The sequence below is a fragment of the Monodelphis domestica genome, chromosome 4 (genome assembly GCF_027887165.1).
Source record: "Monodelphis domestica isolate mMonDom1 chromosome 4, mMonDom1.pri, whole genome shotgun sequence".
Taxonomy (NCBI): domain Eukaryota; kingdom Metazoa; phylum Chordata; class Mammalia; order Didelphimorphia; family Didelphidae; genus Monodelphis; species Monodelphis domestica.
In genome coordinates, this window is record NC_077230.1 from 6469597 (window position 1) to 6494976 (window position 25380).

Consider the following 25380-nt stretch of genomic DNA (forward strand, 5'->3'; position numbering starts at 1 on the left):
TGTTATTTATGAGTGATATTTCCATGTGGAGTCATTTTCACGTAGCCTTCTAAGGCCAGGCTGAAACAGCCTGCTTTCCAGCTAAGGTTACTCCCAGGCCCCAAGCTATTAAACTGGGGTGTAACCTACTCTCTTTTGTTAAGGCTTTGAAAGGATTAAAGGAAGAGCTGATCAACCATGGCAAACTTTAAACTTTTGAAAGTTAGGGGAGGAAGCAACTTTTCCTTGGCATTTTCCTTATTTAGCCAAGCCCCACCTCTCCTGTGATGAAGTGATGAGGGAGGAGTTCAGATCTCCATGATTTACTGGTTAGAAATGTCTTGGGATGTCCAAGGAAGGGACTGAATAATGAGCTCCCAGATTGTATTTATAGATCCGCATGAAGGAACTTCCTGGCTGGTCATCGAGATCACTGGCCTATTAATGTATTGGTTAAACGCTAGCCTCATCAATAAATTCATATTTTTACCCCCAAACTGGTCTCAGATATTTTAGATTATGATGCCACCCACAAGGCACCACAGAATAAATGTTTTAAGCATACTCTGTTGAACTGAAGTAGGTTTGTTTGCACCTTGTTGAGGATGCGAGACCTTGGGTTCATATACAAATAACTTGTACATGAAAAGGTCAGGAAAATAGCTGAATCACCAATAGAGACAATGAGCTTTCTTTACTCCTAGGTTAAGCATCTTTTCTCTACAGATACCAACAGGAGAGGGTGAGAGATTTCTAAAACGAGGGAATTTTGATCTTCAAAACTGTATGGTTGGTGATTATTGAGCAAATTGCCATTCCTTAGTTTTGTCCCACCCCAGAGACACGAAAATTTGGGAAATGTACTGGATATTCACTATAATAAAGGGTATACTAGAAAGAATTGTAAAAAGGAAAAATTAGTCTGGGAGGGAACTACCTTGGGACAATATGGCTCCCCTACATCTTGTTTTAGAAATATCACCCTTCATGGAAAGACCTGCATGAACTGATGCAGAGTGAAACAAGCAGAACCAGGAGAACACTGTGCATAGTAACAGCAATATCATATGATGATCAACTGTGAAAGACTTCGCTACCCTCAGCAATACAATAACCCAGGACAATTCTGCAGGACTTATGACAGAGAATGCTAGCTACATCCAGAGAAAGAGCTATTGGAGCTGGGATGCAGATGAAAGCATACTATTTTTTACTTTAGTTTATTTGTGTTTTTTGGGGGGGATTTTGGTTTTACATGAGTGTATTCTCTTACAACAGTGAGCAATATGGGAGGATATCTTGCATGTTAATAACCCAGATCTAATTCCTTACCATCTCTAGGATGGAAGAGGGAAGAGAAGGAGGGAGACAATTTGGATCTTATAATCTCAGAAAATGTATGTGGAAAATTATTATTACATGAAATTGGGAAAATAAAATATCTTAAAAATAAAGAAAAGAGATATCAGCTTTCAGATAAAACTGGGAGGTTTCTAAACTGGTGCTAGGGTAAGAGTTCTTACACTTTCTGATAAAAATTTCTAGCTTAACTTTCTTACTGCCATTTACCTAAGATGAACACATCTGCAAAACCAAGCTTGAGATATCATCTACAGGCCTATTGTTTTTTGAATTTATTTTTTAAACCCTTACCTTTTGTCTTGGAACCAATACTGTGTATTGGTTCCAAGACAGAAGAGCAGTAAGGGCTAGGTAACGGGGGTCAAGTGACTTGCCCAGGGTCACACAGCTGGGAAGGGTCTGAGGCCAGATGTTATAGGTCTATTGTTAAATGACTATGAAGGTGGCTGAAGCAGAAGGTGTAGAGAACCTAGAGCTTGGTCAGAAGATTTCAAGGTCATCTACTGCATCCTAGGCTGCTGCCAGTCATTCTGACTTGTCTCGTCACTGAACTTGGATTACTCTGGAAGAGACAGTGAGGCTAATGTCTGTGTAACTCTGCCTCACTTAACTCCAACTCATATGCAAATCAAGACATCACCTGGTCATGCCTTTCATTGGTTCTCTGAAAACGAAGGACGAACAACAATGTAGCTTAAAGCAGATGTTCGGAGTTCAATGCTTAAACTCCGAGTCTGTTTTTTGTTTCTCTCTGTGCCATTTATTTTATGATCAGTGATTTTGGACAAGTTTGGTTATATTTCTGAAAGAACCCAGCAGTGTCTCAGCTGAGAACAGCAGCTAAGCCAAGACTGAAAAGGGGAGGCTAAACAGATATAGAAGAGCAAAAGTTCAGGCAAAGGCAAATGCCACGAGAATTGGGACCAGGACATCATCCATGAGGATTGGGGGCCAAAGGAACATGAGAAATTTGGGGACAAATGTTGAAGCCCTTCCCAACTATAGACTCAAGGGTGGTAATTTTGTTTTGTTTCTCTTAATACAAGGCAGATTCAGAATGCTTGACTTTTACTTGCTTTTTTTCTTTCTCTCTTTCTTTCTTAAAAATCCTGACTGTCTCTGTTAGAACCTATCGAAGTATGAGCTCTAAGGCAGAAGAGCAGTAAGAGCTAGGCAACTGGGGTTAAGTGACTTGCCCAGAATCACAGAACTAGGAAGCGTCTGAGGCCAGATTTGAACCTGGGACCTCTTAGCTCCAGGTCTGGTTGCCTATCCACTGAGATACTGCCCCTGCTTTTATTATCTTTTTAACTACCTTGAGAAATTCTTATATTGGTATATATTTTTATTAAAAGAATTTATTTTCTAAGCATTCAGATTCTGAGTACTAGATGTTAAATCACTATCAGGATAACTAAACATACTCAGCTTGAAATATTCATTAGTGTAAGGTCAGGAAAAAACCAGAAGTACAAAAGAAACAGAAGTTACCATGAATTCATGGTTTGTGGCTGAAGAAGAAAAATGGGTGACATGGGACATAAGGAAGTACACTTCCATCCAATTCCTCAAATAGCCAGCTCAAGTCCTTAGCCACACAAGAAAGCGAGTGAGAAATGAGTTGGTTGTCCCTTTTGTATGTAACGGTGTGGAGAGAGGGGCCAATGTTTGGCCAGGGTCTCAAAGCGAGGCTAAAGAGACTTCTCTAGTCTCTTCTTTCCAGTCCTTCTCCAAGGAAGACCTATTCTTTTCAGGAGAGGAAGCAGGAAGTTGGAACTAGAGGTTGCCACTCTGGTCTCTCAGAGGGAGTTGATACCAAGTTAGAAGCATTATTTGCTCCCTTAAATTTTTGCATCATTGTTCATTAGGGAAATTGGTCTATAGTTTTCTTTCTCTCTTTTCTCTCTCTCTCTATCTATATATCAGCACTATATTTGTATCATAAAAGGAATTCATGAGTGATGAGATGATTGAGGTGTGGCCATCTTTATGTGTGGTTGGCTTGGAGTGAAAAATTAGGTCATGTGAAATGAATAAATGGAGCGATTGTGAGGCTAGAGTGTTTGAGATTATTTATGACCAAGATGTAGAGAACATTACAGGTTGTAAAATGAATAATTTTGATCATATTAAATTAAATAGGTTTTGTACAGACAAAACTAATTTAACCAAGATTAGAAGGGAAACAACAAGTTGGGGGGAAATTTTTTTAACAAGTTTTTCTGATAAAGGTCTAATTTCTCAAATCTATAGAGAACTAAGTCAAATTTATAAGAATACAAGCCATTTCTCAATTGACAAATGGTCAAAGGATATGAATAAGCAATTTCAGATAAAAAAATCCAAGATATCAATAATCATATGAAAAATGATCTAAATCACTCTTGATTAGAGAAATGCAAATTTAAACAACTAGGAGGTACCGCCTCACAGCTCTCAGATTGGTCAATATGACAATAAAGGAAATTGATAAAATGTTGGAGGAGATGTGATAAAATTGGAACACTAATGTATTGTTGGTGGAATTGTGAACTGATCCAACTATTCTGGTGGGCAAATTGGAACTATGCCCAAAGGGTCATAAAATTGTACATACCCTTTGATCCTTTAATATTGTTATTAGGTTTGTATACCAGAGGAATCATTAAAATGGGAAAAGGACATGTTTGTATAATAATAGTTATAGCAGCTCTTTTTTGTGGTGAGAAAGAATTAGAAATTGAGGGGATGTCCATTAATTGGGGAATGGCTAAGTAGATCATTGGGTATGTTAATAATGGAATACCATTGTACTATAGGAAATGCTTTCATTTCAGAATGATTTATGAAAAAGCTGGAAAGATCTGCATGAATTGATGCAGAGTGAAATAATCAGAACCAGGGGAACATTGTATAAACTAATAGCAATATTGTATGACGTTCAACTGGGAAAACTTGGCTACTCTCAGCAATGCAATAATCTGAAAGACTTATGATGGGGAATGCTAACCGTCTCCAAAGACAGAACCATTGAAGTTGTAAGGAAGCATACTATTTTCACATTAGCATATTTATGGTTTTTGGGTAGGGATTTTGCTTTTGTATGAGTGTGCTCTTAAAACGATGACTAATATGGAAGTGTGTTTTGCATGATAATAAAAATAAAATTTTAAAAAGCGATGATAGTGACAAGGACCCTTAATGGACAGACCCGGAAGAGGATGATTCCAAAACATCTGCAAGCAAAGCCCCAACAACAGTAAAAATTAGAACTTAAAAATCATCTAAAAAATTGAAAACACTTGAAAAGATAAGAAAAGAAATGAATGATATGGGATAAAGCTACTTAAGTTTGCTTAGTCATCAAGTTATTCACTCTCTCAATGTATTTGGTGTGGTTTCTTGGGTTTTCTAGATGCAGGAAATGGATCTGTTGGTTAAGTTATTATATTTGTCTCAAGATTTATCTTGCCTGCTTTGGTCTTTATTTTCTTTATCCATATCCTAGAATTTTCAAAAATGGCAGAGTTCTTTTAGACCCAAAAATAATTTGTTTACAAGAAGTCTTTTGTATAAAATAGGTCAGTTCTCAAAGGAACCCATCAGTCACCACATACAACATCCCTGAAATTCCTAAATTGATGAATTGTTCATGAAGAACCGATGAAAATTCCCCCAAGCAGGATTTCTCAGTTGTTTAGTTGCATGTGAGGATCTAAAACTCTTTCAGTAGTCTTTAAGGTCATTTTAAGAAATTCATGAAGTTTTAATCTTAGCAGGTGACTACTGCGTAATAAATGTTCTTTAACAATGAAATAATATTGAGAATGTTTTCTCAATGAAAATATGTCATGTTCATATAATAGTAGCAATTCCCTAAAAAGCATGAATTATTAAAAAAAAGTTTCCTCATTTTCAACATTCTATTGTTACTGGAATAAATATTTAAGTTTTCTGTTAAAATTCTACTCCCGGTCACGATTGTCTTCTCACTTTTCCCTTTGTCTACAGCTATATAGGGGAAATGATAACTCATATTTATTTATTGTGTAACATCCCTTCTGGGGCTATTCCTCAAATTTGCATTGAACTTTCAGGTTAGGTCCCTAGAAGATGACTGCCATAAACTCCTAGAATAGCCAATGTGCCTACTGGATGCCTGAAACCCTCACCAGTGTTTATCATTAATAATCATCCTGTAGGCTTAATTAGCTTAGAAAAGTCGTTGAATAAGATGGTATCATAAGAACAACTTGTACAAAACATTCCTCCCACCAATTTGGGGTTTAGGGACACCTAGGTGGCTCAATGGATAGACAGCCAGGTCTAGAGATGGGAAGTCCTGGGTTCAAATTTGGCATCAGACACATCCTAGCTCTGTGACCTTGGGCAAGTCGTCTAACATCCAATTGCCTAGCCCTTATCACCTTTCTACCTTGGAATAGATTCTAAGACATAAAGTAAGTAATTAAAAAAAACAAATCTGCAGTGCTGTCTCCCTTAGATTCACTCTCCCATTAGAAAAATGAGCTCCAGCTTAAAAGTATGATGATAATGAATTACACTGTGTGTAGGAGACACTTGGGACAAAGGGATAACTCACAACTCTTGGTACTGGAAGTTCTTTCTCCCTTCATAGACTCTTCACATACCTTTCCTTAGGGGAGGTTCTTTGCTAGGAAGGTCACTCAGTTAGAGTCCCAAGAAATGTCCATTTCTTGAGTCCATAGTTGGCTTTTCTCTCCACCATTGTCATACTTCCTGAAGTTGTCTCCTTCCTTTGGGAATTGCATTTCTGCCTTAGGGTCTGGTTTCTGTTTTGTCTCCCACCATTGCTATCCTCTGGCACAGAATTAAGGGTTTTGACTCCTCTATTCCCCGCCTAGCAAACTACAAAACTGGAATCTTCCATCACCTGAAAGTTGATCACTTCCCAACATGACTTGCTTTTGGTTCACATAAGTCCAGGGAATGGGACTGATTGTGTCAGGTAATCAAAAATGTTTCCTGTGCAGAATAACTTGTACAATGGTAATAGACCTATAATTGGTTAATGACTGAATCACATATTTTGGTGGAGTTGCAGAATAGTCTTTCCTACCTCCTTTATCTTTTGTGATGGTATTCTGAGTCATTGGTTCATCTGTTGACTGAATTTGTGACTACATCACTGGAAATGGGAAGGGAAATTCTTCTGTGATTACATTATTTGAGTGGGGAGAGAAAATTCCTCCCTCACTGAGGAATCAAATTTAACATTTGATCCTTATAGTAAAACCACAAAGTAGATGCTATTATTCTCCTCATTTGACAGGCAAGTATACTGAGATGCAGAGAGGTTAAATGACTTACCAAGGATCATACCTGAGCTATTAATTGCTGAAGTGAAATTTTAATTCAGGGCTTCCTGAATCTGAGTTCAACACTCCATAGTGAGATGGAAAAATTCCTGAGAAGGACCAGGCCTTTAATGGAATAATGTTGATGGGCTGAAAGATGTGATGAGAATAATTAAGGTGGGAAAAATGACATGTCAAAATCAAATGGGAAATAGAGTCCTAATAGTCTGATGTCTGTTTGCTTGTTTTTGTTTTCAGAATACTGAAACCTAAAGATTCATTGTGAAGATGGGACCAGATTGTGGCAGGCACTGAATACCAAAATAGTTTTGACTCAGTACTTTCTAGAAGTAGAAAGTTTATAGAGGTTCTCTAGCAAGCAAGTGACTTTGGAGGGTGTGGTGGTGGGGGGGGATAATCCAATAACAAAATAAAAGATGGATGGAATTCAAAAAGCCAGAAAAAGGACAAATCATTTAAATAAGAACATAAGGTAATAAGAACTTGATGGTGTCAGTGAGAATGAAAGAGAAATAATGAATCTGAGATACAGGAAGATCTGGGCCCAAGGAAAATAGAGGAAATATAAATTTAACTCTCATACCTTTAATTATGAAGGGATTAAATAATCTAGTAGAATGAAAGTGTCCCATGAGTTAAGAAAATGAAATCCTACAATCTGGTGTTGCTTGCAAGAAACATAACTGGAAGCAAAGACACGCACAGAGGGACTGAAACATAATTTCGTATGCACCAGTTAAATCTCTCTGAAACAGAGGCCATAAGTGTGCTACCAGACAAAGTAAAGACAAAAATTCACAATGTAAAAAGATGTAACAAGGAGACTGCATTATACTGAAAGGGACCATTAGCAGCAAAGTAAACACATCAGAACAAATCACAGAAACAGTTTAAAATTATGTAAACTAGAATTATAAGGATGAAAAAAACATATCAAAACATCTGGGAACAGCCAAAGCAGTCTTCTTGGGAGAAATTATATCCCTAAAAACATACATGAAAAACATAGAGGAGATTACTTAACTGAATATCTACTTTAAGAAATTAGAAATCCAATGAATAAAAAAACCTAAAATAAGCACAAAGAAGAGAAGATATTGGTAATTGGAAGAGGAAATAAACTGGAAATAAAGTGAGAAATTGTTTTTTTGGGGGGGGAAACTATACTATAACTATGTTTTAACTGAAAATCAGCTTGTGGAACTTATTCTTGCAAGTCGAATACAAGTTTTTTCAATTCATGCATTTTTCTTCTGTTAGAAGACTAAGTATGTCAGGGAGAAAAACTAAATCAAACACATTAGGTAATAGCCCCAAATGTACGCCTGCCTAACCAGTCCCTCCCTTTGGCAAACAAAATTCATTGTATACTTCACATTTCAGCATCTATTTCCCTTTTAACTCCTAAAATTCTTTGAGGAATTATTATCATTCTTTCTGTCAACTAGCTTGTTGACTGTTGCACAAAGAGAAAAAAAGAATATCGTTAAGCATGTCTACTTGATGAGGTTAAGGACAGAAAACAGAAGAAAATATTTACTTGGGAAGAAATTTTATTATTTGGGTCAATTATACACTTGGGATGGGCGAATCCAGCTGAAGCCTGGGTTTTTCGAATAAACCAAAATGATTTTTCAAATACTCTGGGTTTCATGAAAAGTTTTCTGTGTAACTTTTAAACTGATATGAGTTGTGAGTTGTGATACACGTGTTTTAAAAATCACTTAAGCGTAAATCATCAAAAAGTTGTCAAACAAGCCTATGAACTTATTTAGAAATGCTTAAGCTTTTGATACTGGGAATTTTTTTCTTATGAAAAAGCAAAAAATCCACAAGGCTTTATTGAAGCTAAAAGTCCTTAGACCCCAAGTTTCTGCTTTATTTATAGTTTGATTTTAGTCAAATGTGGAAGATTAATACTATGCATATATTAATATTATGTAGGCTTGCAAGATTTGCACTTAACTATTGTATTATACAAATATATCGCAACAATCCAAGTGCTTACATGTCGCCACAAAGAAATTCCTGTAGGGAAGACAAATCAGGGGGTACAATTTGATATCATTTGTCCCATCACTCTTATTTAGAAAACTACTTTTTCAAGAAATCAGTCAAAATCTTTTAAGGGGAAAATAATATTCTCACTGCATGTATCATAGGATGCCATATTTTCCTGTCTCTAGCTTAGCTGAATCTGGAGAAGAGACTAACTGATCAATTTAATATACACCTAAATCTTGAACATTTATACACGATTGTCTCTTTATGGAGAGTGTGAGCTTGGTAACAGGTTATGATTGTATTCCCAAATCCAGCAGAGTTAAGTATGGAGAAACTCAACATCAGGTTGGCCACAAGCTCATGAATATTTTTGGCAACAGCAACTTTACCTTCTCTTAAGTCACAGATGACTTGTGAAGTGCACTGGTGGGGAGGCCACCACCCGGAAGACCCCCTCTAATATTACCTTGAATTAAAAAGATTTTCAAAAGCATCAAAATGTTTCTGGTTAGCCTGGGCAAAAGTAAATCCACGTCCTTTTTTGGAATAGTTTTCCTCCTCTCATAGTAATTTTTTCATGACTGAATCCAAGGTTGAATTATATTTTTCCCATGCTATATTCAAGTGACTGAAGACTTTGAAATAATAAACTATTAGAAGGAGCTAAGAGAATTAGCAGTTGCTGTTACTAAATAACGGTCCAGAAAGACTTGAAAAATCTTAGCTAACTGATCTCTGTATAATTATAATAACCAAATGTGATTCTTTTTTTTAAAAAATTTATTTAGTTGGTTAATTAAGAAATTTTTTCCATGGTTACATGATTCATGTTCTTTCCACTCCCCTCCCTAACTCTAACCCTCCCATAGCCAATACGCAATTCCACTGGGTTTACATGTGTCATTAATCAAGACCCATTTCCATATTATTGATATTTGCAGTATGATGATCATTTAGAGTCTGTATCCCTAATCATATCCCCATCGACTCTTGTGATCAAGCAGTTGTTTTTCTTTTCTGTTTCTACTCCCACAGTTCTTTCTCTGGATGTGGATAGCATCCCTTCTCATGAGTCCCTCAGGATGGTCCTGGATCATTGCATTGCTACTAGTAGAGAAGTCCATTGCATTCAATTGTACCACAGTGTATCAGTCTCTGTGTATAAGGTTCTCCTGGTTCTGCTCCTCTCACTCGGCATCAATTCCTGGAGGTCTTTCCAGTTCATATGGAATTCCTCCAGTTCATTATTCCTTTTAGCACAATAGTGTTTCATCACCAATATGTACCACAATTTGTTCAGCCATTCCTCAATCGAAGGGCATCCCTTCATTTTCCAATTTTTTGACACCACAAAGAGCTTGACCATAAATATTTTTGAACAGGTCTTTTTTCTTTTTATCTCCTTTGGGTATAAACCCAGCAGTTCTGTGGCTGGATCAAAGGGCAGGTAGTCTTTTAGCACCCTTTGGGCATAGTTCCAAATTACCCTCCAGAATGGTTGGATCAATTCACAACTCCACCAGCAATGTATTAATGTCCCTATTTTGCCACATCCCCTCCAAAATTTATTACTTTCCTTTGCTGTCATGTTAACCAATCTGCTAGGTGTGAGGTGATACCTCAGAGTTGTTTTGATTTGCATCTCTCTGATTATTAGAGATTTAGAACACTTTTTCATGTGCTTATTAATAGTTTTTATTTCTTTGGCTGAAAACTGCCTATTCATGTCCCTTGCCCATTTATCAATTGGGGAATGGCTTTTTTTTTTTTTTGACAATTGATTTAGCTCCTTATATATTTGAGTAATTAGACCCTTGTCAGACCTTTCCCAATTTGTTGCTTCTCTTCTAATTTTGGTAGCATTGGTTTTAGTTGTACAAAATCTTTTTAATTTGATGTAATCCAAATGATCTATTTTACATTTTGTAATTTTTTCTAACTCTTGCTTGTTCTTGAAATCTTTCCTTTCCCAAAGATCTGACAGTTATACTATTTTGTGTTCACCTAATTTACTTCTAGTTTCCTTCTTTATGTTCAAGTCATTCACCTATTTTGAATTCATCTTGGTGTAGTGTGAGATATTGATCTAAACCGAATCTCTCCCATACTGTTTTCCAATTTTCCCAGCAGTTTTTGTCAAATAGTGGATTTTTGTCCCCAGAGCTAGGATCTTTGGGTTTATCATATGCTGTCTTGCTGAGGTCATTTACCCCAAGTTTATTCCATTGATCCTCCCTTCTGTCTCTTAACAAGTACTATATTATTTTGATGACCACTGCTTTATAGTAGTGCTGTTTAAGATCTAGTACTGCTAGACCCCCCTCCTTCACATTTTTTTCATTATTTCCCTTGATAACAAATTTGATTCTGAAGAGGAAATATAAGAATGTACCTCCCTCCCTTCTTTTCAGAGAGAAGTCTTAATTTGGGTGGAACACTCCCTATATTATTGCCCGACTTGAGTCCATGTGTTGATTTGTTTTGCTGAATTTAAATTAAAGTTTAAAAAGTGAAAAATTAAATGAAAAATTTTAATGTAAATGAAAATTTCTTTGTTTCAAGGAATAGGGAAAGGAAAGAAGAACATATGGAGAAATTCATGATTTGAATTAATCTTTCATATATTGGTTTGTAGTTTATAGTTCTTCTTTTGAGAGATATATGTTCATTTTCTTTAATCATTTATCTATCGTAGCATTCCTTACTATGGTATAAATGTGGGTTGAGGAGGTGTCTAGATGTAGTAGATAAAGAAATGGCTTCAGAATTAGTTCGGGTATCGCCTCTGATACATTCTAGTTGTACCATGTAAAAATTAAAATTAATATACAATAACTCCAAGTATTATATTTTGTAAGATTTATTAATAATCACTAGAAGTAACAAAATAAAACCACGTGCCCATGGCTAATCTACCTGCTCAAAAAGCCCATTCTACCAAAGTCACAACATAGGAAGGAAAAAGAGCTAAACACAGAACTCCACCCAATTTATCTTCTGTCTAAGTCAGCACCTAACAACAGGAAGTGAATAGGCTCCTGGGTAATGTAGTTCAAAGGTACAAGAATTCTAATTACTCATTCTCCCCTGAGATCCTTTAGAAGACTAGTCTTTCCAATGGATCTTATAAACATAATCAACTTTAAAATTACAGTAATTTGGTGATAAAAGGAAAAGAGAACAAAACCAATGAATGGTAGGTGCATTGACAAAAAGCCAATTGGGGGCAGTTCAGCATAAAAATATACATATAAAACAAATGTGTTCAACCCCCCATAGTTCAAATCACCACATCCCAAAGTTCACTCTGGATCTTCTGGTGCAGTGTGTGGTTTCTGAAGGCATCTTCCCGGTGCCTTCTCCAAACAATTCATTTTCTGGATTCGGGGAGGTAGCATGTTTCTTATCCTAAAAGTACTCTCAAAAGAATTCAAACTTTGCATTATAGAATAATAATACATTCTCCCCTGAGGAGGATGGTGACAAACACAGGGATCATTCAGGGATACATGACTGGTTATGAGGTATATGAATCAATTGGCAAGAGAAATAAAAAATGTCAAAAAATCCAAATAAAAGAGAAAAATAACTTGTGAATGAAGTATAAAATATCAATGTCTTATGTGTAAAAATAAACCTATAAACAGGTCCTTGAATCAGGGCACAATTAAAGTGACATGTCACATAAATCTGTAGTATCAATTATGCACTTACCCAAGCAGCAGCTAGGACTACAGGAAATTTTGCCATATTATGAAAGACAGAAAAGGGACTAGATTTCAAAAGCAAATTGGGAAATAGCATTCTGTGGTCTTGTTTTCCTTTCTTTCAGTGATACTGGAGTCAGGATGGCAGCCAAAGTGAGGTACTTGGAAGAATGTAGGATGAGGAAGATCTGCCTCTGATATATGTCAAAGCAGTCACAACCTTGAACCCCAAACATGTTCAAGTCCTCTTATCTCGGTTCAAATTTCATCCATCCTATTGGGATTGGTTGGTCTCTTTGACTTTGTACTCGATTGGCACTATGCAGGTTAGCTTTGTGCTTCTTTGGCACTGTGCAGTGGCTCTTTTTGTATTCCTTTCTCCTGGAATCAAACAGAATCATTAATCAAAGTCCCATTATTTTAAACAATTAATGGTAGGTTTCCAGAGTCTAAAGCTTTCGAGTATGCATTAATATTAGGGCTAATGGATATTGTAAACTTATATTAGTGCAAAATTTAAAAAAAACCCATTAATACAGGTATCATGTGGTTCAAGTACAAAAAAATGAGAGCGGAAAGAAAATTCAAATATCCTATTGCACATACAAGGAAAAACAATAAAACAAATTTTAATCAAAAATATATAGTTCACAATTAGTGACACATTGTGTTTGCCAAGGAGAGGCACAGTACAAAAGTTTCTCACCCAAAAATGAGATACATTTCCTTTTTAACTTGGCCATGATCCACTGTGTGAGTGCACTGATTTTTTTTTTTACAAAGTAACAGATTTATAAAACAGTAATACAGTAGGTAATGCAAATTCAAAGAAAGCACCAAAATTCCCAAAATTCCCAATAGCCCAGTTAATGACAATAGCAATTAAACCCACTAATCATATAGGATTCACATGAGTCTACTGTGTAACATTTCTTTTTTTAAACCTTAGAAGCTAATGGGTACTTGTCACAATTTTTACAGGTATAGCAAATCTTCAACTTTGGCTGAGATGTTTTTAACAAAGTCTATTAGTGCCATCATTTCAAAATATGGCAGGGGAGCCCAGAAAAAACACAAACCTCTTTACTGCTGATGAAAACCTTTTTGAGTCTAAAATGTCACCAAAAATCTAGATCATTCTGGTGGAAGGGTAGAACAAGCCAAAGAGTTACAAATATTAAAAAACAAAATAAAACCTATTCATTTTGAAGCTACTAGGCTGCACAGGAAAAATCATTCCCACCTCCCAGATAAGATTATAACCCATTTAGAGGTAACTAAGCCTCTTGGGAAACCTCCCTCCCTCTGGTATGAGACTGCAACAGCTCTAAAGGCATGTCTTTTATATGTCCCATCCATTGCACTATGGAGGTGACTACAATAAGCAGTCAATACATAACGACAGGAAGTGAGTGGGCTCCTGGGTAATGTAGTTCAAAGGTACAAGATTTCTAATTACACAACCACCATGGGAAAGCTGCTTAACCTCTCAATGTCTAACCCATTTTCTAACAGTCTAAGCTCTAAGTTTCAGAGAAGATAATCTGCTTTAGCACAGTAGTGCTAAGGACTCAGGAAGTTGCTTCTTGAGAGTTTTCTACACTATTGAAATAATTATATACATATGCTTATATTTTATTAGACCTGTGATTTTGTATGCATGTATACACAAATATACATATATGTGAATATACACACATTATATATGCTGTGTGTATTGAACACTGTTTATAACACTTATTATAAATATTTATGTATAATATATGTTAGATGTTACATGTAACATGTTATAAATGTATTTACCTTTGTTGGCAGAATCACAACAGTGTACTAATATGCCTCATTTCACATCTTCAGCATATTTCCATTTTTGGTCAAATTTGCCAGTCTTACGGACATTTCTCTAATTATTATCTCTGGTGACCAGGCAACAAGGTGGTTGCAGGAGCCCACGTTAGGAGCATCCAGAGATTTAAGCATAAATCTCATATTTCTCTCTATCTCTCTGCCTTGACCTATCCAAGTAATTTTAATAAACTTTATAAAATTCTAAGGATCAGTCTCTTAAATTTAATTCTTACACACCTTTAACTAAGAATCTAGGTTATACTGACCAGAAACCCAGTCAGAGATGAAGACTGATGCAAAGAGTTTTCTCACAATTACACATCTCAAATAACTCATATGTCTCATCTAAAAACTGACCCCATACTTATCAATCAGTTATTGTTTCCATGTTCCTTTAATTGTTTAAAGATATTTTGGAGGGGAGGGGAAAGTGAAACATCTCATTCTCTGATTTCTAATTTGTTTTTAATGTATAAAAGTCTTTATCTCCCTTCATTCAAGATCCAAGAGCCAAAGCTGAGAAAGGTTACCGGTTCCAATTTGTTGAGCAATTAGCATTCATTGCTTAATAAATTGATATGCTCTGAAGTTTAAACCTTTGTTTCTATAGTCATTTCATCATTAAGCTACCATATAATGGTGGGTTATATCTTTTGACTATTAATTGAGAGATGGCTCTTATTTTTGCAAATTTGAATTAGTTCTCAAACTTCTTACAAAGAATTCCTTCCAATTTCCCACTTCAATTCTAATTTTAGCTGCATTAACTTTGTTTGTACAAGACTTTAAAATTTTTATACAATCAAAATAGTCAATTTTACCTCCCATGAACCTCTCTCTCTCTCTCTCTCTCTCTCTCTCTCTCTCTCTCTCTCTCTCTCTCTCTCTCTCTTTTCTCTCTCTCTCTCTCTCTTCTCTCTCTCTCTCTCTCTCTCTCTCTCTCTCTCTCTCTCTCTCTCTCTGTCTTGTTTGGTTAGATAAGATATGTAATTTCTTGCTTCTCTATTTTGTTTATGTCTAACTCATGCGTTGGAATTTAGATGCAGTGAAATGTTAGTAGATGATTATTACTTTTACTGGTCTATATAACTAACTATAACTGGTCTGTAGTTTCTTCCATATTGCTTACCGGTTTGCCAAAGAATACTCCAATAAATGGAATTCTTGGGTTTATTAAATCCTAGATGATTGTTCTCATTTGCTTTTGTTTATTGTGTACTTAATCTGTTCCATTTTATTAATTGATGACTCATACAAAATTTTTTTGATGTTTCTTGCTTTGTCATATAGTTTGAGATGCGTTACAGTTGGACACCCTTCCTTCCCACCTTTTTAAATTCCCTTGGTATTCATAACATTTTGTTCCTCATAATGAATCTTGGTTTTTTTTTTCTAGCTCTATAAGGTAATCCTTTAGTAGTTTGATTGATATAGCACTGAATAAGTATTTAAGTAGTATTGTTATTTTTATTATATTGGCCAGTTCTACAAATAAGCAATTAGTATTTCACCATCATATATATCTTTTACTCATTGAAAGACTTTAAAAATTATGTTCTTAAAGTTCCCATTTATGTCTAGTTGGGTAGATTCCCAATTATTTTATAAAGTTTATAGTTATTTTACATATAATTGCTTCTTTATTCTTCCCTCTGGATTTTGTTGATAATATACAGAAGTGTTGATATTTTATGTGAATTTATTTTATATCCTACAACCTTGCTGAAATTTTTATTTCAGGTACTTTTTAGTTTATTCCATAGGGTTCTGTAAACATTATATCTTTTACAAAAAAGATGATAATTTTGTTTTTGCTTTGCTTCTGTTTATTCCCTCAATTTTTTTCTTGTCTGTTGCTTTAGTGTTTTTACTCCTATATTGGATAGTAATGGTAATAATAGAGATCCTTATCTATAGGATATGTGTCTATCTTATCTTCATTTCAGATAATGCTAGCTCTATATTTTAGATAAGCAACTTCTCATTTTAAGGAAAGCTCCTTCTATTTCAATGCTATCTAAAATATATTTTAAAATGGGAACAGATGTATCATCAGAATCAAATAATATATGTTTTTGGTTGGTTTTATTATTAATATGGTAAATGGTGTTTTTAATTTTCCTCATATTGAACCAGTTTTGTATACTGGTTATAAATTCAGTCTGGTTAAATGTTATATGTTGCTACATCTACTTCCTAGTATTTTATTTTAAAATTTTGCATTAATGTTTATTAGTGATATTGATATAATATTTTTTCTATGTTTTAACATCCCTGGTAAAGGTTTCAAGACCATATTTATCTCATTAAAGGAATTTTGTAAGATATTTTCTTTTCCTGTTTTAAAAAATACTTTATGTAGTATTTTAATTAATTATTTTAAAAAATACTTATAGAATTTGTTTTTTAATCCATTTGGTCCTCCTTGTTTTTTAACCTTCAGCTCTTATATAGCTTGTTCATTTTTTTTTCTTAAATAAAGTTAAGTATTTTATTATCTGAACAGTTTATGTGGGTGATATATATGTATACTTATAAATTTATATATTTGTATATATGGTAAATATTCATATATTTTATTTAGATCATTATTTTTATTGACATATAATTAGACAAAATTATCCCTTGTATTTTTTTATTGGTTATGAAAACATCTTCCATTTTTAACACTACTAATGTGGTGATGAAATTCTCTTTTATATTCATTAGCTAATAGTGTATCTATTTTATTTTTTAAAGATAATTTAGTTTTATTTGCTAACTTGGCAAGTTTTGATACTTCAATTTAAAAAATGTCTCCTTTGATTTTCAGGAATTCTCTTTTCTAGTTAATTCTTTTAAAAATATTATAGTTTTTCTATTAAAAATACATACATAATTCATTGAGCTGCAACTTCTTTTATTTTAGAAAGTATTTACATATAAATTTAGAGATGCACATTTTGCCTTGTCTTCATCCCAGATTTTTGTTATGTTTCATTGTCATTATCCTAAATGAAATTGTTTCTGATTTATTTTTTAACCAATCCATTCTTTAGTATTATTTTATTTAATATCTAATTATAATTGAATCAAAAATCCAATTTAATCTATGTTTCAAAGGCTCTTTATTGACATAATTACATTAATCAAGATCAGTAAAAGATGCATTTAATATTTCTGCTTTCTTGCATTTAATGAAGTTTTTATATCTTAAGAGTCAATTGTTGTGCAAGTAGCACACAGATGAGAAATAGGTATACTCTTCTATTTCCATTCAGTATTCTCTAGAAGACTTTCATATCTAACATTTCTAAAATTTTATTCAGGACTTTATTTTCCTCTTTTTTATTTATTTGGTCTGAAAGGGATAAATTGAGGTTTCTTATTATTTTAATTTTATTATTTTTCTCTGTAACTCATTCAACTTTCCCTTAAAAAATGGTGATGCCATACTATTTGGCTTAGTGTTGTTATTATCATTGTCTATGGTATTTTTCAGCAAAACATAATTTCCCTGTTTATCTTTTAAAAGTTAGAACTATTTTTGATATTGTTTTGCCTTTAATCATATTGTTACCCCTGCATTTTTTAAAGACTAAATACAGAAATTTAATTCAAATAATCTTTGATAAATGCTGATCCTCCTGGAAAAGTTCTCTTTTTAATTTTTTATTTAGAATATTTCCCCATGGTTACATGATTCATAATCCCCCCTCTCCTGCTCTCTCTTCCCCCCACCCAAAGCCGACAAGCAGCTCCACTAAGTTATACATGTTTCATTTTTCAAAACACATTTCTATGTTATTCATATTTGCAGTAGAGTGATCCTTTAACATCAAAAACTTCATCAGATCCTTATTACACTATGTGATCGAGCATATATTTTTCTAATGCATTTCTGGTTCCACAGTTTTTTCTCTAGATAAGGATAGTGTTCTTTCTCACAAGTTCCTCTGGATTGTCCTAGATCATTGCATTGCTGCTGGTAGAAAAGTCTATTACATTCAATTGTGCCATAATGTATTAGTCTCTTTAGTGTATAATGTTCTCCTGGTTCTGCTCCTCTCACTCTGCATCAATTCCTGGAGGTTGTTTCAGTTCACATGGAATTCCTCCATTTCTATATTCCTTTCAGCACAATAATATTCCATCACCAACATACACCACAATTTATTCTGCCATTCTCCAATCAATGGAGACCCCTTCATTTTCCAGTTTTGTTTTTTTTTTTTGCCACCACAAAGAATACAGCTATAAATATTTTTTGTACAAGTCTTTTTCCTTATTATCTCTTTGAGGTGCAAACCCAACAGTGGTGTGGCTGGGTCAAAAGGCAGGCATTCATTTAAAACACTTTGCACGTAGTTCCAAATTGCCCTCCAGAATGGTTGGATCAATTCACAACTCCACCAGCAATGTATTAGAGTCCCAATTTTGCCACATCCCCTCCAACATTTATCACTTTACTTTGCTGTCCTATTGGCCAATCTGCTAGGTGTGAAGTGGTACTTCAAAGTTGTTTTAATTTGCATTTCCCTAATCAGGATTGAAGCATAATAGATTCAGCTTTAGTCCCTTATCTTAATTTTGTGTTTATCTTTGTGTTTCAATTATATTTATTAGAAACAACATAAGGGATCTTGGTTTCTAATGAACATACTCTTTTATTTTATGGCTGTTAATCCCATTTCCATTCATGGACATGATTACTCCATAACCTTTTCTATTCTTTTTTTTTTCACTTTCTTTATAAGAGTTTATTTTGCTTTGATCAATTCCCTTTTGAATCTACCTTTTTAAAAATTTTACCTTGCCCTTAATCCTTTCCCCTTCTGTTCCCTTGTTTAGTGAAATTTCTCTACTCAAATGTTTGTGTATACATGTATATTCTTCTCTCTTTTGTCTAGTTAAGATGAGAACGATGTTCAAATGTTGCCCAATCTCCCATCATTACATCTTCATTCTTGTACATCTTACTGCTTGAACACCCAGTTTATGTGCTATAATTTCCCCCATTTTTTCACTTCCTTTCTCTACACCAGTGTATTCCTCTTCCCCTGTCTTCCTTTTAAAAAAAATCATTAGAACATAACAGAATTTCTGCAAGGCCCTTCGGTTAGTTAGACTTTCTCTATGAAAATTGATATATCATTGTTCATTCTTTGTTTTTAAAGAGGACCAATTATATCACAAGGGCAATGTCTTGACTTCCACATAAATTTGGTTTCAGTGAGGCAGAGTTGTGTAAAGTTGTTGGTATCACTCTCTCTTCCTGAATTATTGAAGTCTTCTGGCAGGAAAAAAGTCAAGACAACTTTTCATGGCTTGTAATATGGTGGATGACTTTGGCATCTTCTGACCAAACTCTAGATGTTCCATGGTTCTCGCTTTAGCTACTTTCATGGCAGATGGAATTGTTCTCACCAACCTATTCTGTTGGAGGAAGTCTTCATATGCTTGGGGTAGACATGCCTCAAATTCACCAATGGGTTTGAAGCCTACTGATTAACCTCAGTCTAGTGTAGCCCTTCTGTTAAGATGGTTTTACCAATATATGATCTTTGGGCATACTTTAAATTTATTTTTAGTTCTTTTTAAACTTTCATTTTATATCTTCCAGAAATTCTGTTTGGACTTACATTCAAGTTGAACTTTTTCTTTAAGGTTTTGTTTGTGCATATTTTTTGTTGTAAAATTATTATTAGGGATCCTTAATGAAGGGGGCAAGTGAAAGGATAAAATATGTAAGAGAGAAATCAAATCCAACCATGCAAGAAGCAGAGAGTGAGCAGGGGAAGTGCAAGAAGAGAAAAAGCTCAAGATTACAGTCAGAGAACAGAAGCTGAGAGAACTCCAACTGCTACTTAACTTCTTCCAGCTAGCAGCCAGGGAGAAGGGGCAGATTAAAAAAGCTGGGAGGAAACTTAAGTCTCTCTGAAGATCAACTGCTTTTCCTTTGAACCCCTGGATACCTTTCACTCAGCTTAACCACAGCAGTCAGAGCCATTTGAGGCTATTGTGGACTGGGACTTTGAAGAAAGCCTTCTACAGAGAAATCCTTTCTCCAAAGATTTACTCTCCATCTCTCTCTCCCTAACCTGTCCTGGACTCCAATACTCAAGCTAGATTAGTTCAGGAGTAGGGACCAAACCAGTAGCTGGTTGGAAGAGGGGGCAAAACTGAGAGACTGAACCCTGAGATTTGGGGGTTTCAGTCTGTCAGTCAACAGGGCTTCCTGCTTACTCACTTTCCTCACTTGACACCCTTACCTCTCCCTTTCCTGTGTGAACCCAAATAAAGTGTCTACTACTTAGAATTAGGTCTGACTAATTTATGATACTAGGAAGGAGGGCTGAATATTTGGGGGAGAGCCATACGTCTCCCCAAAGAGGAGGGCTAGCTCAGGATCTCAGGGATCCAAAAACTAGATCCAAGAAGCAATCCTCTCCCCTGGCTGAGGAGTAACTCCAGGTCTTGGGGGGGCGCAGAGTGGCAGTTGGTGTACTTGAGGGACCCAGAGGCAAAAGAATCCATCCTGCCTCTCCACAATAGCTGAGACCAAAAGGGAAGGCAGTGTGCCATTTTACCAAAGCTCTTTCCTCTAGTTCTTAACCTCCACCTCCCAGAACCATTCTCTGAGGAGACATACTCGGTCCTTCAGGGAGACAAAACTGGGTTACCTTCCCCCAAAGGAAAGAGAGGGGAAGATCAATCTCTCCTCCCTCTCCATTCTCTCAACTCCCTCCAGTTCCCCTGTGTGTGTGTGTGTGTGTGTGTGTGTGTGTGTGTGTGTGTTCCCTTTCTGGCCATACATTACAAGTAGAAAAACAATAAAATTTATATTAAAATTTAAAATACGAAACAAGCGAGCATACTAATGGAGAGCCACCCTTTATGTGCATAAATAATGGGCAAGGAGGATCTGGCCAGTGAAGGCACAGAGATGATGTTCTCCTTGTTCAAATCCACATGAAGGCTTGATGAGCCTACCGTCAGGTAGTCATACTAAGGGGACCCTCATGGGAAGAAAATCCCTTTCAGTTTGAGCCAACTTTCCTCAAAGACCAAAGGCATGGAGAGAAGAGAGCAAATGGGAGGAGACACGCTTGTTCTGTGATCTGTGGTCTTTTCAGTAAGTATTCCTTTGCCAAAGCTAATGGAGGCTAATTTATTGGGGAAATGTTCGTTCACTAATATAGTGGGCCACACTCTCGATGTCTACTTGTGAGTGATATTCAAAGCCACAAGCCCTACCTTGGGTTGTCCCTAGAATTCAGAAAAGAGAAAAGTAGGAGCCCCCCTAGTCTAGAGAGCTAACCCGCTAGTCTGAGGGACCCCTTTGGATTACTCTACACAAACACATTTCTTTTTTGTAATTGTTGTTGATTTTGTGCATACTTTGTTCTCTCTTTCTTTTTCCCAGTAAAGGGGAAGCTCTTAAGGCCAAGGACTGTCTCTATACCTAGTAAAAAGTCCATAATGAGTGCTAATTGTTGAATTGAATTGGATAGGGTAGGGTAATAGAGGAAAAGCAGATTCACCATGCTGGAAGAGCAACTCAAATGGGGGAAGGCCAAGAAGGACAGAGAATTCCAGAGAAGGAACAGAAGAGCAGAGAAGATCCAAGCAGTTACTGAGTCCTTCAGAGAGGTTGGTCTACCTCTGAGCTTGATCATCCTTCTGTGAATCCAGACCCCCTGAATCCAGTGGAAGATGACAGGAGTGGAAAGGACTCTATCATGGAGCCATCCACTCAAGGAAGATTTCCTCTCCATCCCTCTAAAGTGGTCCTTGGGAACTTCATATTATAAATAAGACAGAAAAAAGTCAGGGCAGCTCTCACACTGACCCTTCAGGATTTGGGGAGGGGGTCAGTTGTTAGTCTGTTAGGGACTTCCTACATCCCACTTTCCCATTGCCTTACCCAACAATCCTATTTTTCCTATTTTATGAGTGTTCCTTAAGAATAAATAGCTGTGGGGGCAGCAGGGTGGCTCAGTGGATTGAGAGCCAGGCCTAGAGACAGGAGGTCCTGGGTTCAAATCTGATCTCAGACACTTCCCAGCTGTGTGACCCTGGGCAAGTCACTTGACCCCCATGGCCTAGCCCTTACTACTCTTCTGCCTTGGAGCCAATACACAGAAGGTAAGGGTTTTAACAAAAAAATAAAAATAAAAAAGAATAAATAGCTGTTTCTTTAGATCAAGTGCCTGCCTCATAATATCTAGGGAGAGGGACCGACCTGAAGCTTGGGGAGAAGAGCTACACTTTCTCCTCAAAGAGGGAGAATCAGTTCAGTCTTGGATCTTACATTCAAGCCAGTCTCTAAAGGAATATAGTTTATCATCTCTGAAGACAAACAGTGTGGGTTTTACTAAGGAAAGAGAGGGGAGAACCAATCTATCCCCCCTCCACCTTCTGGCTCTCTCACACTTTGGCCTCAAAGTAAACGGAGTGGGTGGCTCCATCTTCCTCCCATCCAGGACAGTAGATTTCCAGCTCCCATATTTCAGATGAGGAGATGATAGTCTAGGAGGCGTCATTAATTTGCCCAAAGCCACACAAGTAGGCAAAGAACTCAGATCCTCTCTTCAAACTCAAAGTTCTTAATACTGAAAGATGCTGCTCCCATTTATATGATTTATGCACATATAGGTTAAATGTGATTTCATGCAGAAATTGCAACAGTTCTCTTGATCGACATAAGGAATGTAGTTCTAGCTGACATATTCATGTGTGCAAGTTTTATGCACAAGACGTACAGGTCTCGTTAATCTCCTAGAAATAACTAAATGCACAAGAATCTAAAGGATGAACTGGGTTATTTAATTTACTGTTAGAAAAAGTCCCGTCGAAGCATCATTTTACATAATCGTTCTTACTAATCACCAGAAGACAATTAGTCATCACCCAAGAGAAGCAAACTTTTGCAAAAGAATATTTTGACAGTGTAGTCATTTTACACTTTGTACCAAGTATTCATACGCAGATGTTCACAATAAAAATCTGGATCTTGGGTTCAAAGATTTCCCTCTGTGAATTCAGTGAGCAATTCTTCCAAGTGCTTATAGGAGTAACAATATATGCCAAACAAAATCATAAAGGAAAAGAGAGGAAGCAATTCTCATTACTCATTTCTAAAGAAAAATACTTTTGAAAATTCCTTTAACTCAATAGGGCTCATTCTTTTCTTCTGCCTTTCAACAATGCCCACGAAGCTGTTTTCCGATTAGATTTTCGTTCTAGATTAGGGTTGGAAGTGCTAGGAACTTGGGGTGCCTGGTATTCTTGGAAGAAAATATGTAGATAGACTTTGTTAAGCCAGAAGTGTGTAATCTGGAGTTCATACATTTCCTGGTAACTAAACCTTTGTGGCCCAAGTCCATTAACTTAGGAGATTCTGTCCTCCAAGGAATACGCTTTACATGTCCTTATCATCTCCAGGGAACAACAACAATAATAAAGGATCTTTGAATTGGAAGCAGCAACTTTCTTGGGAAACAAAAGGGAATTTTGCTCTGAGACAATTGTAACTTTATCTAGGCTCATATTTGCTGGAAATTTCACTTTGTTACGTTTTTTTAAAGGGTAAGACATAAAAAGAGTTTTCAATCGACTAACTCAATTTTTCTTAACAAAAAATCTTTAAGAAGAATCTTATTTAAACCAGTTGATTATTATTATTTTAAAATTCAAATTCTATAATTGTTCTTTTAACACAATCCCAATTTTCTTTTTTATGTCTTCTTCCATGATTGGGGACGAGTTAATAGCATGAATATTTAACCTTTAACGTCTATTCAAACAGTAGGCAGAAGCATGTATTCTCATCTTTTCAATCAGAGTGATTTAGAGGTCACATTATCATCATGACAAAGGATGATCTCCACAACCTCTTCAACCTCTCCAAAACAGAAATTCCTCATTGGAGATGATGCACTTTCATTTGTATCCATGAAGTAGGACCCCTGGAATCTAAGACAGCTAAAATCAACCCCCCTGAACTGCCACCTAGCCTGAGCTCATTCCGCATCCCTCGCCCAACACTCACCGCGATACTCATCAGGCAGCGAGCATATGGGATGAATTTCCCAGAAAGCCTATGGACCTACCACAGCCTTTCATCCTAGGCTGCCTCCTTCTTTTTTCTAATGAACTGAAGATTCTAGCTCCAGGTTGAAGAAGCTTATGTTGGGGTGGGGGGGCTAGATGGGAGGGGCACACAATGGCACCCTGGAAACAGTGTTCTTCACAGCAGAAGATCTTTGCAGGAGGTCAGAGGAGCAGAGAGAAAGCTGGAAAAAACTCATCAGTATAACCTTTCCCGCCCCACTCTTCACAGAGTCTCAGAGACCCAAACTACAGAAATCAACTCTATAGTATTATTGTAGGGTCTCTCTGAATTGCCAAATCCAGGCAGGCAAACTGAGGGAACAGAGAACGTAGGATAGGATGCCTGGGAGATGTAAAGGGGCTGTGGGAGTCCCCTAAGCCTGCAGGAAAGAGCTCACCATCCAATTGAGACTAGGTCTGTTCACCTACATGTCACTTGAGGCAGAGACCTGGGCTGGTGAACCATGAATTATCCTGCATGGGAAGAGGTGGAGACACTGAGATTCAGACTAGAAAAACCACCATCAGAGGGAAACGAGTCATTAAATGAACAATAGGGGAAAATAAGAAGGCAAAAACAACCCTAAAGATCCCAATAAGAATAAAGCCCAAAGACCTTAAATATACACAGACACATTAGCAGGGGAAAATTAGCAGCAGGAAGAAATATGGCCTCCAGATATAGTAAACAAGTTCTGGCATATATGGAAAAAATACTATAAAACAAAGTAAAATGACCCAACACTCGATGAGAAAAAAGACGTGGAATTTGAGGAGAACATGGAACCACAACATGGTATTCTTCAGTGGTTTAAAAGATAAATAAGAATTGTGAGAGCAGAATTAGTGATTCATACAGCAAAAATTATGGGCAGAATAGAAAAACCTGAAATTGTGATCATTCTCTTCAAAGAAACAAAATAGAAATCAATTTATTCTGAATGCAAATACACAGATATGAAACATAATCTTGAAGAAGAGGAGCAAAAACCAGTAACATTAAAAGAAAATGTGCTTCCTATTCAAACAAAATATATTGATCTTGA

At 36.1% G+C, this 25380-nt stretch overlaps 1 long non-coding RNA gene across 1 annotated transcript; it reads right to left on the reverse strand.

The window, feature by feature from the left end:
* Window positions 1-12474: 12474 nt before the first annotated feature.
* LOC130458931 (uncharacterized) lies at window positions 12475-24372 on the reverse strand. Its single transcript, XR_008918279.1, has 2 exons — window positions 24273-24372; window positions 12475-12772 (listed from the first exon to the last, which is right to left on the reverse strand). It is a non-coding gene; the product is annotated as an uncharacterized LOC130458931 (long non-coding RNA).
* Between the last annotated feature and the right edge of the window lie 1008 nt (window positions 24373-25380).